This window comes from Leptonychotes weddellii, unplaced genomic scaffold, assembly GCF_054177405.1.
Source record: "Leptonychotes weddellii isolate Sample4059 unplaced genomic scaffold, ASM5417740v2 HiC_scaffold_10490, whole genome shotgun sequence".
NCBI lineage: Eukaryota > Metazoa > Chordata > Mammalia > Carnivora > Phocidae > Leptonychotes > Leptonychotes weddellii.
The window spans coordinates 1-7,409 of record NW_027681709.1 but is presented as its reverse complement, the minus strand read 5'-3'; the positions used below and the strand labels follow the sequence as shown (position 1 = coordinate 7,409).

At 37.9% G+C, this 7,409-nt stretch overlaps 1 long non-coding RNA gene across 1 annotated transcript; it reads right to left on the bottom strand.

The window, feature by feature from the left end:
* Window positions 1–2,444: 2,444 nt before the first annotated feature.
* On the bottom strand, window positions 2,445–7,207 carry LOC145718061 (uncharacterized). The gene is made up of 2 exons (XR_014141561.1): window positions 3,479–7,207; window positions 2,445–3,417 (listed from the first exon to the last, which is right to left on the bottom strand). It is a non-coding gene; the product is annotated as an uncharacterized LOC145718061 (long non-coding RNA).
* Window positions 7,208–7,409: the final 202 nt, after the last annotated feature.

Below are 7,409 nucleotides of genomic sequence, written 5' to 3'. Positions count from 1 at the left end.
TACTCAGACTTTAAAAAGAAGGAAATTTTGGAGTGGCTGGCTGGCTCAATCGGTGGAAGAGGCAACTCTTGATCTCATCGTTGTAAGTTTGAGCCCCACAAAGGGTGTAGAGATTACTCAAAAATAAAATCTAAAAAAAAAAAGAATAATATCTTTAAAAAAAAAAGAAGAAGGAGGAAATGTTGGGGCACCTGGCTGGCTCAATCAGTAGTGCATGTGACTCTTAATCTCGGGGTTTTTTGTTTTTGTTTTTTTTAAAGATTTTATTTATTTATTCATGAGAGACAGAGAGAGAGAGAGAGAGGGAGGCAGAGGGAGAAGCAGGCTCCCCAAGGGGCAGGGAGCCCAATGCGGAACTCGATCCCAGGACCCTGGGATCATGACCTGAGCCAAAGGCAGACGCTTAACCATCTGAGCCACCCAGGCACCCCTTAATCTCGGGGTTTTAAGTTTGAGCCCCACAATAGGTGGTAGAGATAACTTACACATAAAATCTTTAAAAAAAAAAAAAAAAAAAAAGAAGGAAATTTTGTAAATATGCAACATCATGAATCAACCTTGAGGACAATATGCTAAATGAAATAAGCCAGTCACAGAAAGACTAACACTGCATGATTCCCCTTATATAAGGCATCTAAAATAGTCAAATTCATGGAATCCCAGTATGGGCTGGTGGTAGCAGAGGTTCGGGAGAGGGGAAAATGGTGAATCACTAATCAGCAGGCATAAAGTTTCAATTAAGCAAGATGAATAAGCTCTTGGGATCTGCTGTACAACACCACAAATATAGTCAGCAATACTGTACTTAACCTTTTGTTAAGTCTTCTTATCACAATAAAGTAAAATTAAAAAACGAATTAAAACAGTTCTCGGGGCGCCTGGGTGGCTCAGTCGTTAAGCGTCTGCCTTTGGCTCAGGCCATGATCCCAGGGTGCTGGGATCGAGCCTGGCATCGAGCTCCCTGCTCAGCAGGAAGCCTGCTTCTCCCTCCCTCACTCCCCCTGCTTGTGTTCTCGCTCTTGCTGTGTCTCTCTTTGTCAAATAAATAAATAAAATCTTTAATAAATAAATAAATAAGTAAATAAATAAAATATTTTAAAAAAACAAATAAGTAAATAAAATAAAATAATTCTCTATTTGGGGTGCCTGGGTGGCTCTTGAGATCTGCTCCCTCTGCCCCTCCCCTGCTCAGACCTTCTCACTCTCTCTCTCTAAAAATAGATAAACTTTTTTAAAAAATAAAGTTCTCTACTCAATACAAGGTACCTAATGAGAAAATAATGGTGGCTAAATTTTAAGGATAAAAAGTAGTATCCTCTATCCATAATAAAGCAAAAACTGTAAACTTTTCAATTCCCCATCAACAGTAGAATGGATAAGGATTTGCAATATATTAAAACACTGATATACTCAACAGGGGTCGGCACAATTTTTCTATAAAAGGCCAGACAGTAATTATTTTAGGTTTTGCCAGCCATCTAGTCTCTGATGCAACTCCTTAACTCTGCCCTTGTAGAGCAGAAGCAACCATATACTTTATTATAGACACTGAAATTTGAATTTCACATAAGTTTCATAGGTCTCAAAAAATTCTTTTAACTAGAAATATAAAAAAAAACAGTTCACTGGCTGTACACAAATAGGCATGGGCCATGGGGCACCTGGGTGGCTCACTCGGTTAAGTGTCTGACTTGATTTCCACTCAGGTCATGATCTCAGGGTTGTGAGATTGTGCCCCATTTCAGGCTCCATGCTGGGCGTGAGCCTGCTTAAGATTCTCTCTCCCTCCCTCTCCCTCTGCCCCTCCCCCCACCTCTCTCTCTTACCCTCTCAAAACAAACAGACAAACAAACAAATAGGCAGGAGCCAGATTTAGCCTGTGGGTCATAGTTTGCTTACCCCTGTTCCACAACAATACCAATCATCTACACTATATGCAATAATGCTGAATCTCATAAGCATATGTGTCTTGAGCGAAAGAAGACAGACACAAAAGAGTATATACTGTAAGACTATATTTATATAAAGTTCACAAACAGGGGCACCTGGGTGGCTCAGTCGTTAAGTGTCTGCCTTCAGCTCAGGTCATGATCCCGGGGTCCTGGGATCGAGCCCCACATTGGGCTCCCTGCTCAGCAGCAATTCTGCTTCTCCCTCTCCCACTCCCCCCTGCTTGTGTTGCCTCTCTCGCTGTGTCTCTCTCTGTCAGATAAATAAATAAAATCTTAAAAAAAATATAAAAAAATAAAGTTCACAAACAGGTGAAACTAAATGTGGTATTAGAAGTAAGTAAAGTGGAATGAGGCACCTGGGTAGTACAGTTGCTTGAGCCTTCAGCTCTTGGTTTTGGCTCAGGTTGTGATCTTAGGATCCTGGGATTGAGTCCCGCTCAGCGGGGCGTCTGCTTCTCCCTCTGCCCCTTCTCCCTGCTTGTGCTCTCTCTATCTCAAATAAATAAATCTTAAAAAAAAAAAAAAAAAAAAAAAAGGCTACCCCTGCCTTCCTTGAATGATACATCTAGGAGATAGGAAAATTTTCTATTTGGTTCACTGATGTTTCCAGTGCCAGGCACAAGATCTGGCAGATAGGTGCTCAATAAATGTTTATTTAAAATATGAACACATTTTAAACAAATGATAAATGATTTCATTACTTCTCAAGTAACATAACCTCAGGATAAACATAATGGAAATGTAAGGATTTCATAAATGGTAGCTTTGTTTAGAAATAGGTCTGTAGATAATTGTGCAAGAAAGCTATACCATGATCAAATATCATGACAAAGAATAATACACAGAATACCTTTCAGAGATAATTCCATACTGGCATACAAAAACATTAAAAGTTTATCATATGTAAAGTACACATAACACAACCCACACCAAAATTTCTTCAATTTAGTATAATATGGCTTTTTTAAAAAAGGAATTAGTTGAAACAAATAATGAAGCCAAAATTTACAAAAATTACATTCTAAAAAAAAAAAAATGACATTCTAAGTTAACACAAAGCCAAAAATGAAGGTATTTTATTAGGACAAAAAAAAATGATTTTTCATGTTTCTGTAAAAAATAAGGATCCACTTCATGAGAACACATCATTGATACCTTTCTTATAGCATTTACCATGTAATACAGGATTCTTTGTGATATTCACCTTTGTGTACAAAGCCAGGTATAGCACAATTATGGGCTCAGTAAATATGTGATAGATAAATCAAAGATAGAAATTCTCTTTAGGGGTGCCTGGCTGGCTCAGATCATGATCCCAGGGTGCTGGGATCAAGCCCTGCACTGGGCTCCCTGCTCAGTGGGGAGTTTGCTTATCCCTCTCCTGGTGAGCCCTGCCCTGCTTATACTCTCTGTCTCACTCACTCTCTCTCAAATAAATAAAAAAAATCTTCTAAAAAAATTTTCTCTTTAAAAATCTCTCTACCCAAGAACTCTTTCAACCCAAGTCAAGTCTGCAGACCCAAAACACTTTGAGAAGAGAACCAAATGGATCTTCAATTAATATTGGGGGGGGGGTTAAGGGTTTTTTTTTAGTAAATTTAAAAACGTGGGACTCAAACTCACAACCCCACGATGAAGAGTTGTGTGCTCCTCCAACTGAGCCAGCCAAACTTTTAGAACACCTCATACTGGTCGTTTGATTTTTTTTTTTTTTAAAGTAGGCTCCATGCCCAAAATCGGGCTTGAACTCACGACCCCGAGATCAAGAGTTGCACGCTCTACTGACTGAGCCAGCCAGGTGCCCCTCAGACAGGTCATCTGAGCCCATTAAAATAAACTCCAGCTGGTAATCTACAATTGCTACTTTATCATGTGATGTCCAGTGACATAAAAAAAGTAACATCTTACCAAACAATTGCTTGCCAATCCTTTGGAGAAGTAGAAATGTATCTCACGAGTTATCATCTAAATTCTCAAAACTGTTCAATGAAATTAGTAAAATTTAGTTATACAAAAACCAGAGAACTATAGGAAAAGGAATCTGATTATAGAGCTTTAAATTTCCCAGAAAACGGCGTTTCTAAATTCAAAATATCAAACCAACTATTTAGACCTCTTTTTGGATAAGAAATTCTTATTGTTGAGTAGCCAACTTTGTTTTCTGAACAAGAACATTTGAAACATTACCTTGCTTCCAGCAGTGTGTGAGCAAGCCAATATTCTACTGCCACCTAGTGTAGAAAAGCAGAACTACTACGGCTTATAGTTAATGAAGACAGAAGGCAAATGAATCCTGAAAGTATGTCAGAATAAATCAATGTTTTCAGTCTCTTCTATTCATGTCTCCTAATCTACACATTTCAAGACCAGATATTTTGCATTCTTTTTTATAATCAAGTTAATTTCTCATTATTTAATATTTACCATCTGAAATGTGTAAGGGTGAAGTTCATTCTTAACACCGGTCAAAAAGATATTGCTTTACATTTTTCATTGTAAAGAAAGACCAATAATATATTTATATTAAAAAGTATCTTACACAGGGTGTCTGGGTGGCTCAGTCGTTAAGCAGTTGCCTTCGGCTCAGGTCTTGATCCCAGAGTCCTGGGATCAAGTCCCACACTGGGCTCCCTGCTCAGCGGGAAGGCTGCTTCTCCCTCTCCCACTCCCCCTGCTTGTGTTCCTGCTCTCACTGTCTCTGTCTCTGTCTCTGTCAAATAAATAAATAAAATCTTTAAAAAAAAAAGTATCTTACACAGTAAAATCTTTCTACATTATATAATAAATGCAGAAACCCCATTGCAACACAAGAAAGTTCAATATTAAAAAGCATTCTGAAAAAAACTAAAAATAAATAAAACTAAAAAGTATTCTGGCTTTTTCACAAGAATGAGGTACTAGATACATTCCACAAGATAAATCTTAAACAGAAGCTGAAAATACCATTCTTTGACAATAAAAAAATTTATTACTAATGGGCAGTCAACTTAAGTCACTTTATAAACTTAATACCAAATGTACTTCTAAGCTTCTGCTTCTACTATAAATACCTTCCACAAAATTTTCCAGGTTGTCTGGAAACTAGCATCAAATTGTGCTTTTAAAATAATATGAACAGGGGCGCCTGGGTGGCTCAGTCATTAAGTGTCTGCCTTCGGCTCAGGTCATGATCCCAGGGTCCTGGGATCGAGCCCTGCATCGGGCACCCTGCTCAGCGGGAAGCCTGCTTCTCCCTCTCCCACTCCCCCTGCTTGTGTTCCTGCTCTCGCTCTCTCTCTCTCTGTCAAATAAATAAATAAAATCTTTAAAAAAATAAAATAATATAAACAAATAATAAAAAACCAAAAACATACACCACAGTTTGCAAAACATTAAACTATTAGAATATTAAAAAGGTTAAGTAGGGTATCCCTCTGAGAGAATTTAACATCTTCTACTTACATCATATCCCAAAACATCTCAGCAATATAATGTTCATTAAAAGCCTCCAAAAAAAGTTTTCACAAGTGCTGAGTACAAGTATACCAAATTCCTAATACTGAAAAATAGCACACAAAAATCACTCAAGATAAATTAATTTTTTAAGAGCCAAATGCAGAAAATTATGTACTCTATGCCCCCACCTCCTGTTTTAAGAAAGAAAGGAGAGACTGTTGGTGATGGGGTTCAGGGCATGCTACCCCAAAATACAGCATCTTGGCATACAGATTCTTGGAAACTGAAGTAGTTGGAGAAAAGGCAGAGCAGGAAGGTCACTCTGACCTTTTCCCCCCCAACCTCTTTCCCCTGAAATAGGTCAAAAAGCCCACTTATGAGAGATGCCTCCAGAAGAAAGGAGCATCCTCATCTTCAAAGAGAGACACCAAGAAGAGCCCTACAAACAGGCCTTGCTAAGTTTTCCCCAGTTTACTACAATTAACTCTTCATCAAACCCAGAATAAAATATTCAGGTCTGTTTCTTTGGGTCTTCGTTTCCTTATGAAAGCTCCTGTATCATGCAAAACTTATGTGAAATAAATGTGTATGCTTTTCTCCTGTTAGTCTTTGTCAGTTTAATTTTCAGACATATCCAGGGACCCTATGAGGATCAAGGGAAAACCTTTTCCTCCCTTACATTGACTAAAGATAGTATATTGTCCATGTCAAAAGAAAATTCCTGGAAATTAAAAACATGACCAAGTGAAAAATGTAATTAAAATGCTAGAAGGTAAAGTAGAGGAAATCTATCAAAAAGAACAAAAAGAAATGGAAAATAGAGAAAATAAAAGAAAAACTAAGGATTCAGTCTAGAAGGTCTAACATTTGAAATCAGAGTGCTAGAAAGAGACTAGAGGAAAAAAATCATCAAAGTAAGAATACAACTTTTCCCAAAACTAAAGGTCATGAGTCTCCAGGTCCACAGTGGCCCAAATAATAAAAGAAAACCACACACGGAGGACACTCAAGGAAATAAAGGATAGAAAGAAAATCCTAAAAGCTCACAGAGAAAAAGGTCACATTGAATGAAACAAGGCCTTCAAAACTGTAAGTCAATATCACAACCTAGAAATATATTCTCAACCAAACTACCAATTAAATGTGAACTAGGATAAAGATATATTTTTTAAGACTTAAAAAAAAAAAGAAAGTGACCTCTCATATATCCTTTCTTAAGGAGCTACTTGAAAACATGCTTCAGGCTCTGAGAAGAGACACCAAAAGTAGGCTGAGACCAGCAAGAAGATGGAGCTACTCTAAGTGTACATCTTGGACTGTTCAGGTGATGCTCTGACAGCCAATCTGGCCCTAAAGACCATGTCAAGAAACATTTTTAAAATAAGGTCCCAAAGCAGTCAAATCCTCATCCAGGAAAGACATTGTGACTGTAGTCAACCATACTCATGAGAAACCCCTACCTTGGGACCAGCGGTAGACAACTAAAGGAAGGAAAATTACTTTTGTGCTGTCTCTGTCCTTTCTTTTCAGTTCATTGTACCTAATAAGTAGGCTTTTCCCTGCTTTTCTTTCTTTGTTCATGTTGTAGAGTGGGCTAGGAACCACTCTAAACTGCCTATAATCTACATGAATTGGCACCTTCTTGCTGCCTTTTCAAAAGCTAACCACAGACTTAATGTCTATATTCTTCAGGAACTATAAATTCCACAAGGGCAGGGACTATAGCTATGTTTACTGCTGCATCCCAAGCACAGGGCATGGCATGTATTAAGATGCTTAAAAATATCTGTGGTATAAATAAATGCACAAAAATATTAATACTGGTTCTCCTTTAGGATTTTGATGGACTCCTGTCTCACATTGAGGTCTTTCAACCATTTGGAGTCTATTTTTGTGTGTGGTGTAAGGAAATGGTCCAGTTTCATTCTTCTGCATGTGGCTATCCAATTTTCCCAACACCATTTGTTGAAGAGACTGTCTTTGTTCCATTGGACATTCTTTCCTGCTTTGTCGAAGATGAGT